Here is a 12500-nt window from a genome sequence, read left to right as displayed (position 1 = left end):
TCAAATCACCCCTGATACCCCCAACTCATGACAACTCTTCTGAGTCCCTCCCCCAAAGCAAACACCCCTCTGAAAACAAACCACAAAAACATACAAAAACCCCACAGTATTCTCAAAAAACCACTGAGAAAAAAAAAAAAACCACATCAAATCACCCATTTTCCCCATGACCAAAAAAGAAGCCCTCGTACCAAAAAAAACAAAAACAAAATAATTTAGACATCCCACATAATTCCCTCCTCGTTTACTCTACACACATTCGCACCTTCCACAAACATTCTCACAAACTCACTCTCATTCGCTATGTACAGTAATTTAAGATGTGCTTTCCATTCATTCACAAACATTCTCCACACATTCATTTTCTTACTTTCATACAGTGCATAATTCCTCCTGTTAAAAACCGCTTTTCTTGCAAAAGCCAAAATTATATTCATTACATTGTGATTTTTTTGTTTTGTTCCCACCCCCAACAACACCGACAATTCCCACCCCCTTTCATTCCAACACTCATTCTTACTGCATTTCCTCAACATTTCTCTTATTTTTCCCCAAAAATAAACCAATTCCCCACACGTAACAAACAAATGTATTAAATCCTCATCCGTACTTTCACATACACAACACTTTCTTTCATACCTCTCCTTATGGATCTGATGCAGGACGATGCAGGTGAAGATCCTCCTGTGCCTCAGTTTGAAATCTAGGTCAAATATTGCATGTGGTGTATGCGGAATGTTAATGTTCTTCCATATCATGTTGCTTGTTATGTCCGGGTATGTGTCTGTCCATTTTACTTCGGATGTGGGTTTCTGTATTCTATGTGTGATTGCGCACCTATACCAAATTTTTGTAGTGACATCTATAATGTTGTGTTTCTTCTCCCCTAGGCACAGGGAGATCCCCCCCACATCGTCCTGCATCACTCCCTCCTTCTCTTTGATTAATTTTTCCCATTCGCTCGACAAAGACAATTTTACATTTGCAAACACTCCCTCAATCACATCCTTTCTGCACACACACCCTTTATTTTTTAAACCCCTCACCACCATTTGTAAATCAAAATCCCCCCCACAGTTCAGTAAATCCCTTATTCTAATATATCCCGCTTTCGACATAGCTTCACACTTAATTACCCTCTCCCCATTTTTAAAATACGGGCTCGAGAGGAAGGGCAGTCGTAGCACTGACCCTCTCGTTCCGCACTCTGGTACAGTCCAGGATGAAACCTGATACCACGCACTGAGTACTTCCTGGAAAAACCGTGGCAAGTGTTTAAATGAATCCGGGTTATTGATCTGGTACAGGTTGTCCTCGTTGTAGAGTCCAAAACTGCACAGATATTGTTTGAAGTGGTTTTTCCAAACTACGTTCCGGTTCTGGTCCATAAATTTGCCTATCAATTTGACTCTTAGTGCTACTTTTTTTGTAAGTAAATCAATCAAAGCTAGCCCCCCCTGATCTTTAGCCCCTATTATTGTTTTGTGAGCTATACTCGCTGCTTTGTTTTTCCAAATAAAGTCCCTAATGGTCTTTGAAATCTCCTTAAAGGCCCAGTCCGGAAGCGTACAAGTACTCAGCGCATGATTCACTTTGGACAACACGAGAGCATTTGTTACGGCTACCCTTCCTCTCAACAATAGACCCCTCGCTTTCCACAAATTCAATGTTTTTTTAATTTTACCCACCACCTCTTTCCATGTTACATCATCACATTCATTCTCATTTTTCCCCATATTCACTCCCAACACTTTTCTTCTCTCACACACCGTTTTAAATCCCCACTTATTAACTAGATTGGATTCCTTACCTAGTAACATAATTTCTGACTTATTTTCATTTACTTTTGCCCCAGATGCTCTTTCATAAGTTTGTACATGTTTTAATATCAATTCTATATCCTCCTCTCCTTTTACCATTATATTCACGTCATCTGCATACTGTATTATTTTTACGTTTTCCTTACCTATACCTTTTATGTTTACGTCTTCCGATATCAGTGCTGCCAGCGGCTCTGCTACCAAGCTGTACAACAGCGCTGACATCGGACATCCTTGTCTCACTGACCTTGATATTTTAAAAGAATCAGTTAGTTCCCCGTTACATTTTATCTTGCTTTCCGCTCCTGTATACAACATATTTATCCATTCTCTCATTCTCTCCCCGAATCCAAACTTCTCTAACACCTTCCCCATGAACCCGTGATCTACTCTGTCAAAAGCTTTATTTAAATCAATCCCTAGCCATATTCCCCCCTCCCCTTCCATATCCCTGACCGTCTGTTTTATTGAAATGATTGAGTCTGCTATGTCTCTGTTTGGTATACTGTATGATTGTGTTTGTTCTATGATTGTTCCTATTACCTCCCTGATTCTATTGGCTATTGTTTTCGCTATGATTTTGTAGTCTGTGTTGAGTAGGCTGATTGGTCTGTAGTTGTCCAGATTTTTATTGTCCCCCTTGTTTTTGTAAAAAATAGTAACCACCCCTTCCCCTAAACTTTTTGGTATATGTTTCACTTTTTCCATATATTTACTCAATTTGTTCACCAAGGGCACCAGCTGCTCTTTGAAAGCTTGGTAGAATTCCGCAGTTAGGCCATCGCTCCCAGGACTTTTGTTTTTGTTTAACCCCTCTAAAGCACTTCTGATTTCTCCCTCTGTAAACTCACAATCACACCACATTTTATCGTCCTCGCTTAGTTTTTTCTTTAAGGCACCCAAAGCTCTGTTCACACTCACGCTATCACACTCCTGTCTCGAAAACAGGCTTTCATAATAGCCCTTTACTATTTCTAAAATTCCCTTTTTATCTGTCACACTTTTACCTGCTTCATTTAATAAGTCGTTTATTTCTGTTCTTTTTTGTTTTTGTTTTTCCAGACCTAAAAAAAAGGCTGTACTCCTCTCCCCCTCATACATATATTGTATTTTACTCCTAATGGCTGCACCCCTACTCTTTTTAAGTTCAATCACTCCCAACTGTTCTTTTAAATGTATGTATTTTTCGACATCTACATTATCTACACTGTCAAGCGATGCTATTTCCTCACTTAGTTGTTTTCTCAAATTCTCTTCCTTTCTATTTTCTCTCCACTTTTTCTCTTTACTATAATTGATACACTTTTTTTTAATTCTGACTTTTACACTATCCCACCACACATTCATATCTTCACTCTCATTCCACTCATATCCCACATCATTCAACAATCTTTCCATACTTTTCACAAACATTCCATCATCCAGCAAGCTTGCATTAAAGCACCATATCCCTCCTTTACGTACATTCGTTTCTTTTCTAAACGTGATTTCTATTCCAGCGTGATCGCTCCACATATTAGTTTTATATTCAACTTCTTTAATCCACCTCACTACCTCGCATGTCACCAAAGCATAATCTATTCTAGATTGTTTTAATCTATTAAGTACAATTTGTCTCCTGGAGAACACCCTCTCCCATGGATGTAGCAATCTCCAAATATCAATGCATTGTTTCGTTATCATTATATCTTTAAGTGTCCCCCTGCTCACATCCCCCTTAAACACATTATTTTTTGACACATCGGTGGGTGTCATCGCCACATTAAAGTCACCGATTATTATACAATTCCTTTCCCACCATTTGCTTATTGCAATGAAGAATGTTTTCCTTTCTTTTTCTCCATTCGGTGCATATATATTTATGATTCTTATATTTTTCGTTTCATACACACAGTCTATTACTATTATTCTTCCTTCTTTGTCTCCATAAACCAAATTTACCCCTGTTACCCGACCCGTTTTGACTAAAACCGCCACTCCTCTCGCCCTCGACGTGCCATTGGAGCAGAAAATATGGCCCACAAAGTCTTTTTTTATGTGTTCCACCAGGGAATCATCCCACCTGGTCTCCTGCAGGCACAAAACGTCATTCTGCAAGGAAAGAATCGCATGTCTTTTTTCTTTGTTCCTTAGTCCATTCACGTTTATCGAAAATAAATTAAAGGCCATTATCATAAAAATAAAAACAAAAAAAACGGATTTACAGGGGTTATTGTCAGTCATTATTTGTCCTTACATTTCAATTTTTTCACCAACTTTTTTCGTTGTCCAAGACTTAGTCTTTTTTGCGCACTCGCCAGTTCACTCACATCCATTTCGCTGTCCGTTTCATTGGGACTGGTGCTTTTACCCGTATTATTTAGCGTGATTTTTCTCCCTCCCGCCTGTCCAACACCACTCTCAGGCATCTCCCTCCCCTCTGTGCTCATGCTTACCCCCGGGTCTTCTGCCACGTCCCTTCCGTCTCCTTTTTTCCCTCTCTCGCTCGTTTTTCGCTGCTTCTGCTGTCCTCCCTCTCCAGCCAGCTCCGGCGTCTCCAGCTCGCACTCTGACGCCCGTTCTCCTCCGCTCTCTCTGCTCTGCTCCATTTCTCCGTCACTGTTCTCATCTTCTCTGATCTCCTTCCTGCTTGCTCCGATCACCTCCTTCTCCTCCGCCTCCTCCTCGTACACCTCCTCCGCCTCGTCTTCATCCACGTACACCTCCTCCACCTCGTTCTTGCTCTCCTCTCCGTTCTCACACTCACATTCATTTTCTCTTTTTTTACAGTTTGTGCATTTTGTGCTGTTCGCGCTGCACTCTCGCGCAAAGTGTCCCTGCACCCCACAGTTGTGGCACATAAATTCTGGACACTCTCTCAGGATGTGTCCCGGCTGGATGCACATCCTGCACACTTTTTGTTGTCTATCATGTATTACTCTAAAGTATTCGTTCCCCATCACAGTGTTAAACTTTGTGGAGTAAGGGAGTGACTGTACCTGGTCATTAAATCTGACCCGGACAAACCTCGTTCCGTCAGCTATCGTTGTTCCAGGCCACATTCTGCGTTTTATTGGTGATGTCGGTTTCACTCCCCATCCCGTCAGCTTCCAAACTATTTCCTCATCTGTGATATACGCTGGCAGGTTTAAAAAAGACACCACCAGCTCATCATTATTTAGTTCTCTCGCCACGACTCTGGTCTCTCCGATCTTAAATCCATCCAGCAGCCTTTCCTTTCCTTTAATGTTGCTCACCGTCACCTCCAGTTTTTCAGGTCCCAGGGTTCTGCACGCCAGCAGGCCCCCACAGATCATTTTTATGTTGCTCATGACGTGATTTAGAGGAACTTTGTCTCCCACCATTTCAATGTTTAGTGTTAGTTTTCTCTCAAAAGACACTTTTGCTTCCTCTTTTTCTGCTCTCTCGCCACCTCTCCCATTCTCTGCATGCGGAGCAATCAGCCCGCCGCTCCTCTCTCTTCCTCTCTCTCCGTCATCCATTCCGTTCCCTGTTTCATTTGTCGTTTTCATCCGTCCTTTTTGTCCGTCGTTCTTCTCGTTGTCGTTTAATCCATTCCTTTGTTTCAGTGCCATGTTTGTTTGTTCACGTTGTTGTCCGTTCTCTTTTCCTTTTTCCATCTCTCCAGTCCGTGGTCCTGTCATCTTTGTGATCCGTCCGTGTGAGTTTGCTCGCGACATACGAGCAAACATTCACAAAAAACAAAAATTCTTCACAAAATTGTGGAAAAAAAACAGGAAAAAAGGTGAAAAGAAAAACGATCCCCCTAACAGTCAGTGACTGCTGGGGGACATTCACTCACAATCTGAGGTATTTAAATAAATCCAAAGCGCATCCAAAAAACAAACAAATTAGTCCAGCTGTCCTGCTCAGTACTGACACGTCAGCTCTCCTTCAGCACCACACAAACTCTGACAGCAAAAGGGGCGTGTTCAGGGTGGTATGGCCGTAAGCCATTATTGTGTGCAGACAGGGGCCTTTTAAAGATGTCATGCCCTTGATTCTGGCTGAATTTTTGGACATGTGAATATGTCTCTCTATGATAAAAAAAAACATATGATCAAAAAAATGAAAAAGCTTACAGCACCTGGTATTCCTAGGCGGTCTCCCATCCAAGTATTAACCAGGCCCGACCCTGCTTTGCTTCTGAGATCGGGCGTGTTCAGGGTGGTATGGACGTAAGGCATTATTGTGTGCAGAAAGGGGCCTTTTAAAGATATCATGCCCTTGATTCTGGCTGAATTTTTGGACATGTGAATATGTCTCTATATGATAAAAAAAAACATATGATCAAAAAAATGAAAAAGCTTACAGCACCTGGTATTCCCAGGCGGTCTCCCATCCAAGTACTAACCAGGCCCGACCCTGCTTAGCTTCCGAGATCGGACGAGATCAGGCGTGTTCAGGGTGGTATGGCCGTAAGCCATTATTGTGTGCAGAGAGGGGCCTTTTAAAGATGTCATGCCCTTGATTCTGGCTGAATTTTTGGACATGTGAATATGTCTCTATATGATAAAAAAAAACATGATCAAAAAAATGAAAAAGCTTACAGCACCTGGTATTCCCAGGCGGTCTCCCATCCAAGTACTAACCAGGCCCGACCCTGCTTAGCTTCTGAGATCGAACGAGATCGGGCGTGTTCAGGGTGGTATGGCCGTAAGCCATTATTGTATGCAGAAAGGGGCCTTTTAAAGATGTCATGCCCTTGATTCTGGCTGAATCTTTGGACATGTGAATATGTCTCTATATGATAAAAAAAAAACATATGATCAAAAAAATGAAAAAGCTTACAGCACCTGGTATTCCCAGGCGGTCTCCCATCCAAGTACTAACCAGGCCCTACCCTGCTTAGCTTCCGAGATCGGACGAGATCAGGCGTGTTCAGGGTGGTATGGCCATAAGCCATTATTGTGTGCAGACAGGGGCCTTTTAAAGATGTCATGCCCTTGATTCTGGCTGAATTTTTGGACATGTGAATATGTCTCTATATGATAAAAAAAAAACATATGATCAAAAAAATGAAAACGCTTACAGCACCTGGTATTCCCAGGTGGTCTCCCATCCAAGTACTAACCAGGCCCTACCCTGCTTAGCTTCCGAGATCGGACGAGATCAGGCGTGTTCAGGGTGGTATGGCCGTAAGCCATTATTGTGTGCAGAGAGGGGCCTTTTAAAGATGTCATGCCCTTGATTCTGGCTGAATTTTTGGACATGTGAATATGTCTCTATATGATAAAAAAAACACATGATCAAAAAAAATGAAAAAGCTTACAGCACCTGGTATTCCCAGGCGGTCTCCCATCCAAGTACTAACCAGGCCCGACCCTGCTTAGCTTCCGAGACGGGACGAGATCGGGCGTGTTAAGGGTGGTATGGCCGTAAGTCATTATTGTGTGCAGACAGGGGCCTTTTAAAGATGTTATGCCCTTGATTCTGGCTGAATTTTTGGACATGTGAATATGTCTCTATATGATAAAAAAAAAAACATATGATCAAAAAAATGAAAAAGCTTACAGCACCTGGTATTCCCAGGCGGTTTCCCATCCAAGTACTAACCAGGCCCGACCCTGCTTAGCTTCCGAGATCGGACGAGATCAGGCGTGTTCAGGGTTGTATGGCCATAAGCTGTTATTGTGTGCAGAAAGGGGCCTTTTAAAGATCTCATGCCCTTGATTCTGGCTGAATTTTTGGACATGTGAATATGTCTCTATATGATAAAAAAAGAACATATGATCAAAAAAAATGAAAAAGCTTACAGCACCTGGTATTCCCAGGCGGTCTCCCATCCAAGTACTAACTAGGCCAGACGCTGCTTAGCTTCCGAGATCGGACAAGTTCAGGGTGGTATGTCCTTAAGCCATTATTGTGTGCAAAAAGGGGCCTTTTAAAGATGTCATGCCCTTGATTCTGGCTGAATTTTTGGACATGTGAATATGTCTCTCTATGATTAAAAAAAAAAAAACATATGATCAAAAAAATGAAAAACCTTACAGCACCTGGTATTCCCAGGCGGTCTCCCATCCAAGTACTAACCAGACATGACCCTGCTTAGCTTCCGAGATCTGACGAGATCGGGCGTGTTTTTTTTTTTTTTTTTATCTTTTATTATCAAAATTACAAAAACATTTATAATTCTTTCACATCATTTACAACAAATGCTATTATAATACATACACCCTCTAAATTAAACCTCCCCTCTGACGCAAACGGCACCCTAAAAACAATAAAAACATAGCATCAGAAAAAAAAACTCAAATCACCCCTGATACCCCCAACTCATGACAACTCTTCTGAGTCCCTCCCCCAAAGCAAACACCCCTCTGAAAACAAACCACAAAAACATACAAAAACCCCACAGTATTCTCAAAAAACCACTGAGAAAAAAAAAAACCACATCAAATCACCCATTTTCCCCATGACCAAAAAAGAAGCCCTCGTACCAAAAAAAACAAAAACAAAATAATTTAGACATCCCACATAATTCCCTCCTCGTTTACTCTACACACATTCGCACCTTCCACAAACATTCTCACAAACTCACTCTCATTCGCTATGTACAGTAATTTAAGATGTGCTTTCCATTCATTCACAAACATTCTCCACACATTCATTTTCTTACTTTCATACAGTGCATAATTCCTCCTGTTAAAAACCGCTTTTCTTGCAAAAGCCAAAATTATATTCATTACATTGTGATTTTTTTGTTTTGTTCCCACCCCCAACAACACCGACAATTCCCACCCCCTTTCATTCCAACACTCATTCTTACTGCATTTCCTCAACATTTCTCTTATTTTTCCCCAAAAATAAACCAATTCCCCACACGTAACAAACAAATGTATTAAATCCTCATCCGTACTTTCACATACACAACACTTTCTTTCATACCTCTCCTTATGGATCTGATGCAGGACGATGCAGGTGAAGATCCTCCTGTGCCTCAGTTTGAAATCTAGGTCAAATATTGCATGTGGTGTATGCGGAATGTTAATGTTCTTCCATATCATGTTGCTTGTTATGTCCGGGTATGTGTCTGTCCATTTTACTTCGGATGTGGGTTTCTGTATTCTATGTGTGATTGCGCACCTATACCAAATTTTTGTAGTGACATCTATAATGTTGTGTTTCTTCTCCCCTAGGCACAGGGAGATCCCCCCCACATCGTCCTGCATCACTCCCTCCTTCTCTTTGATTAATTTTTCCCATTCGCTCGACAAAGACAATTTTACATTTGCAAACACTCCCTCAATCACATCCTTTCTGCACACACACCCTTTATTTTTTAAACCCCTCACCACCATTTGTAAATCAAAATCCCCCCCACAGTTCAGTAAATCCCTTATTCTAATATATCCCGCTTTCGACATAGCTTCACACTTAATTACCCTCTCCCCATTTTTAAAATACGGGCTCGAGAGGAAGGGCAGTCGTAGCACTGACCCTCTCGTTCCGCACTCTGGTACAGTCCAGGATGAAACCTGATACCACGCACTGAGTACTTCCTGGAAAAACCGTGGCAAGTGTTTAAATGAATCCGGGTTATTGATCTGGTACAGGTTGTCCTCGTTGTAGAGTCCAAAACTGCACAGATATTGTTTGAAGTGGTTTTTCCAAACTACGTTCCGGTTCTGGTCCATAAATTTGCCTATCAATTTGACTCTTAGTGCTACTTTTTTTGTAAGTAAATCAATCAAAGCTAGCCCCCCCTGATCTTTAGCCCCTATTATTGTTTTGTGAGCTATACTCGCTGCTTTGTTTTTCCAAATAAAGTCCCTAATGGTCTTTGAAATCTCCTTAAAGGCCCAGTCCGGAAGCGTACAAGTACTCAGCGCATGATTCACTTTGGACAACACGAGAGCATTTGTTACGGCTACCCTTCCTCTCAACAATAGACCCCTCGCTTTCCACAAATTCAATGTTTTTTTAATTTTACCCACCACCTCTTTCCATGTTACATCATCACATTCATTCTCATTTTTCCCCATATTCACTCCCAACACTTTTCTTCTCTCACACACCGTTTTAAATCCCCACTTATTAACTAGATTGGATTCCTTACCTAGTAACATAATTTCTGACTTATTTTCATTTACTTTTGCCCCAGATGCTCTTTCATAAGTTTGTACATGTTTTAATATCAATTCTATATCCTCCTCTCCTTTTACCATTATATTCACGTCATCTGCATACTGTATTATTTTTACGTTTTCCTTACCTATACCTTTTATGTTTACGTCTTCCGATATCAGTGCTGCCAGCGGCTCTGCTACCAAGCTGTACAACAGCGCTGACATCGGACATCCTTGTCTCACTGACCTTGATATTTTAAAAGAATCAGTTAGTTCCCCGTTACATTTTATCTTGCTTTCCGCTCCTGTATACAACATATTTATCCATTCTCTCATTCTCTCCCCGAATCCAAACTTCTCTAACACCTTCCCCATGAACCCGTGATCTACTCTGTCAAAAGCTTTATTTAAATCAATCCCTAGCCATATTCCCCCCTCCCCTTCCATATCCCTGACCGTCTGTTTTATTGAAATGATTGAGTCTGCTATGTCTCTGTTTGGTATACTGTATGATTGTGTTTGTTCTATGATTGTTCCTATTACCTCCCTGATTCTATTGGCTATTGTTTTCGCTATGATTTTGTAGTCTGTGTTGAGTAGGCTGATTGGTCTGTAGTTGTCCAGATTTTTATTGTCCCCCTTGTTTTTGTAAAAAATAGTAACCACCCCTTCCCCTAAACTTTTTGGTATATGTTTCACTTTTTCCATATATTTACTCAATTTGTTCACCAAGGGCACCAGCTGCTCTTTGAAAGCTTGGTAGAATTCCGCAGTTAGGCCATCGCTCCCAGGACTTTTGTTTTTGTTTAACCCCTCTAAAGCACTTCTGATTTCTCCCTCTGTAAACTCACAATCACACCACATTTTATCGTCCTCGCTTAGTTTTTTCTTTAAGGCACCCAAAGCTCTGTTCACACTCACGCTATCACACTCCTGTCTCGAAAACAGGCTTTCATAATAGCCCTTTACTATTTCTAAAATTCCCTTTTTATCTGTCACACTTTTACCTGCTTCATTTAATAAGTCGTTTATTTCTGTTCTTTTTTGTTTTTGTTTTTCCAGACCTAAAAAAAAGGCTGTACTCCTCTCCCCCTCATACATATATTGTATTTTACTCCTAATGGCTGCACCCCTACTCTTTTTAAGTTCAATCACTCCCAACTGTTCTTTTAAATGTATGTATTTTTCGACATCTACATTATCTACACTGTCAAGCGATGCTATTTCCTCACTTAGTTGTTTTCTCAAATTCTCTTCCTTTCTATTTTCTCTCCACTTTTTCTCTTTACTATAATTGATACACTTTTTTTTAATTCTGACTTTTACACTATCCCACCACACATTCATATCTTCACTCTCATTCCACTCATATCCCACATCATTCAACAATCTTTCCATACTTTTCACAAACATTCCATCATCCAGCAAGCTTGCATTAAAGCACCATATCCCTCCTTTACGTACATTCGTTTCTTTTCTAAACGTGATTTCTATTCCAGCGTGATCGCTCCACATATTAGTTTTATATTCAACTTCTTTAATCCACCTCACTACCTCGCATGTCACCAAAGCATAATCTATTCTAGATTGTTTTAATCTATTAAGTACAATTTGTCTCCTGGAGAACACCCTCTCCCATGGATGTAGCAATCTCCAAATATCAATGCATTGTTTCGTTATCATTATATCTTTAAGTGTCCCCCTGCTCACATCCCCCTTAAACACATTATTTTTTGACACATCGGTGGGTGTCATCGCCACATTAAAGTCACCGATTATTATACAATTCCTTTCCCACCATTTGCTTATTGCAATGAAGAATGTTTTCCTTTCTTTTTCTCCATTCGGTGCATATATATTTATGATTCTTATATTTTTCGTTTCATACACACAGTCTATTACTATTATTCTTCCTTCTTTGTCTCCATAAACCAAATTTACCCCTGTTACCCGACCCGTTTTGACTAAAACCGCCACTCCTCTCGCCCTCGACGTGCCATTGGAGCAGAAAATATGGCCCACAAAGTCTTTTTTTATGTGTTCCACCAGGGAATCATCCCACCTGGTCTCCTGCAGGCACAAAACGTCATTCTGCAAGGAAAGAATCGCATGTCTTTTTTCTTTGTTCCTTAGTCCATTCACGTTTATCGAAAATAAATTAAAGGCCATTATCATAAAAATAAAAACAAAAAAAACGGATTTACAGGGGTTATTGTCAGTCATTATTTGTCCTTACATTTCAATTTTTTCACCAACTTTTTTCGTTGTCCAAGACTTAGTCTTTTTTGCGCACTCGCCAGTTCACTCACATCCATTTCGCTGTCCGTTTCATTGGGACTGGTGCTTTTACCCGTATTATTTAGCGTGATTTTTCTCCCTCCCGCCTGTCCAACACCACTCTCAGGCATCTCCCTCCCCTCTGTGCTCATGCTTACCCCCGGGTCTTCTGCCACGTCCCTTCCGTCTCCTTTTTTCCCTCTCTCGCTCGTTTTTCGCTGCTTCTGCTGTCCTCCCTCTCCAGCCAGCTCCGGCGTCTCCAGCTCGCACTCTGACGCCCGTTCTCCTCCGCTCTCTCTGCTCTGCTCCATTTCTCCGTCACTGTTCTCATCTT

General features: G+C 41.1%; 6 non-coding genes and 1 pseudogene across 6 annotated transcripts; all 7 read right to left on the bottom strand.

Moving 5' to 3' along the window:
* Window positions 1–5895: 5895 nt before the first annotated feature.
* LOC132960577 (5S ribosomal RNA) lies at window positions 5896–6004 on the bottom strand (annotated as a pseudogene).
* Window positions 6005–6125: 121 nt separating this feature from the next.
* On the bottom strand, window positions 6126–6244 carry LOC132960468 (5S ribosomal RNA). The gene has a single exon (XR_009667377.1). It is a non-coding gene; the product is annotated as a 5S ribosomal RNA (ribosomal RNA).
* A 119-nt stretch (window positions 6245–6363) lies between these two features.
* Window positions 6364–6482, bottom strand: LOC132960327 (5S ribosomal RNA). Its single transcript, XR_009667266.1, has one exon. It is a non-coding gene; the product is annotated as a 5S ribosomal RNA (ribosomal RNA).
* A 122-nt stretch (window positions 6483–6604) lies between these two features.
* LOC132960600 (5S ribosomal RNA) lies at window positions 6605–6723 on the bottom strand. The gene has a single exon (XR_009667392.1). It is a non-coding gene; the product is annotated as a 5S ribosomal RNA (ribosomal RNA).
* A 122-nt stretch (window positions 6724–6845) lies between these two features.
* Window positions 6846–6964, bottom strand: LOC132960516 (5S ribosomal RNA). The gene has a single exon (XR_009667381.1). It is a non-coding gene; the product is annotated as a 5S ribosomal RNA (ribosomal RNA).
* A 121-nt stretch (window positions 6965–7085) lies between these two features.
* On the bottom strand, window positions 7086–7204 carry LOC132960412 (5S ribosomal RNA). Its single transcript, XR_009667348.1, has one exon. It is a non-coding gene; the product is annotated as a 5S ribosomal RNA (ribosomal RNA).
* Window positions 7205–7327: 123 nt separating this feature from the next.
* LOC132960395 (5S ribosomal RNA) lies at window positions 7328–7446 on the bottom strand. The gene has a single exon (XR_009667331.1). It is a non-coding gene; the product is annotated as a 5S ribosomal RNA (ribosomal RNA).
* Between the last annotated feature and the right edge of the window lie 5054 nt (window positions 7447–12500).

This window comes from Labrus mixtus, unplaced genomic scaffold (genome assembly GCF_963584025.1).
Source record: "Labrus mixtus unplaced genomic scaffold, fLabMix1.1 SCAFFOLD_105, whole genome shotgun sequence".
Taxonomy (NCBI): Eukaryota; Metazoa; Chordata; class Actinopteri; order Labriformes; family Labridae; genus Labrus; species Labrus mixtus.
This window is presented reverse-complemented; position numbering and strand designations above follow the sequence as displayed.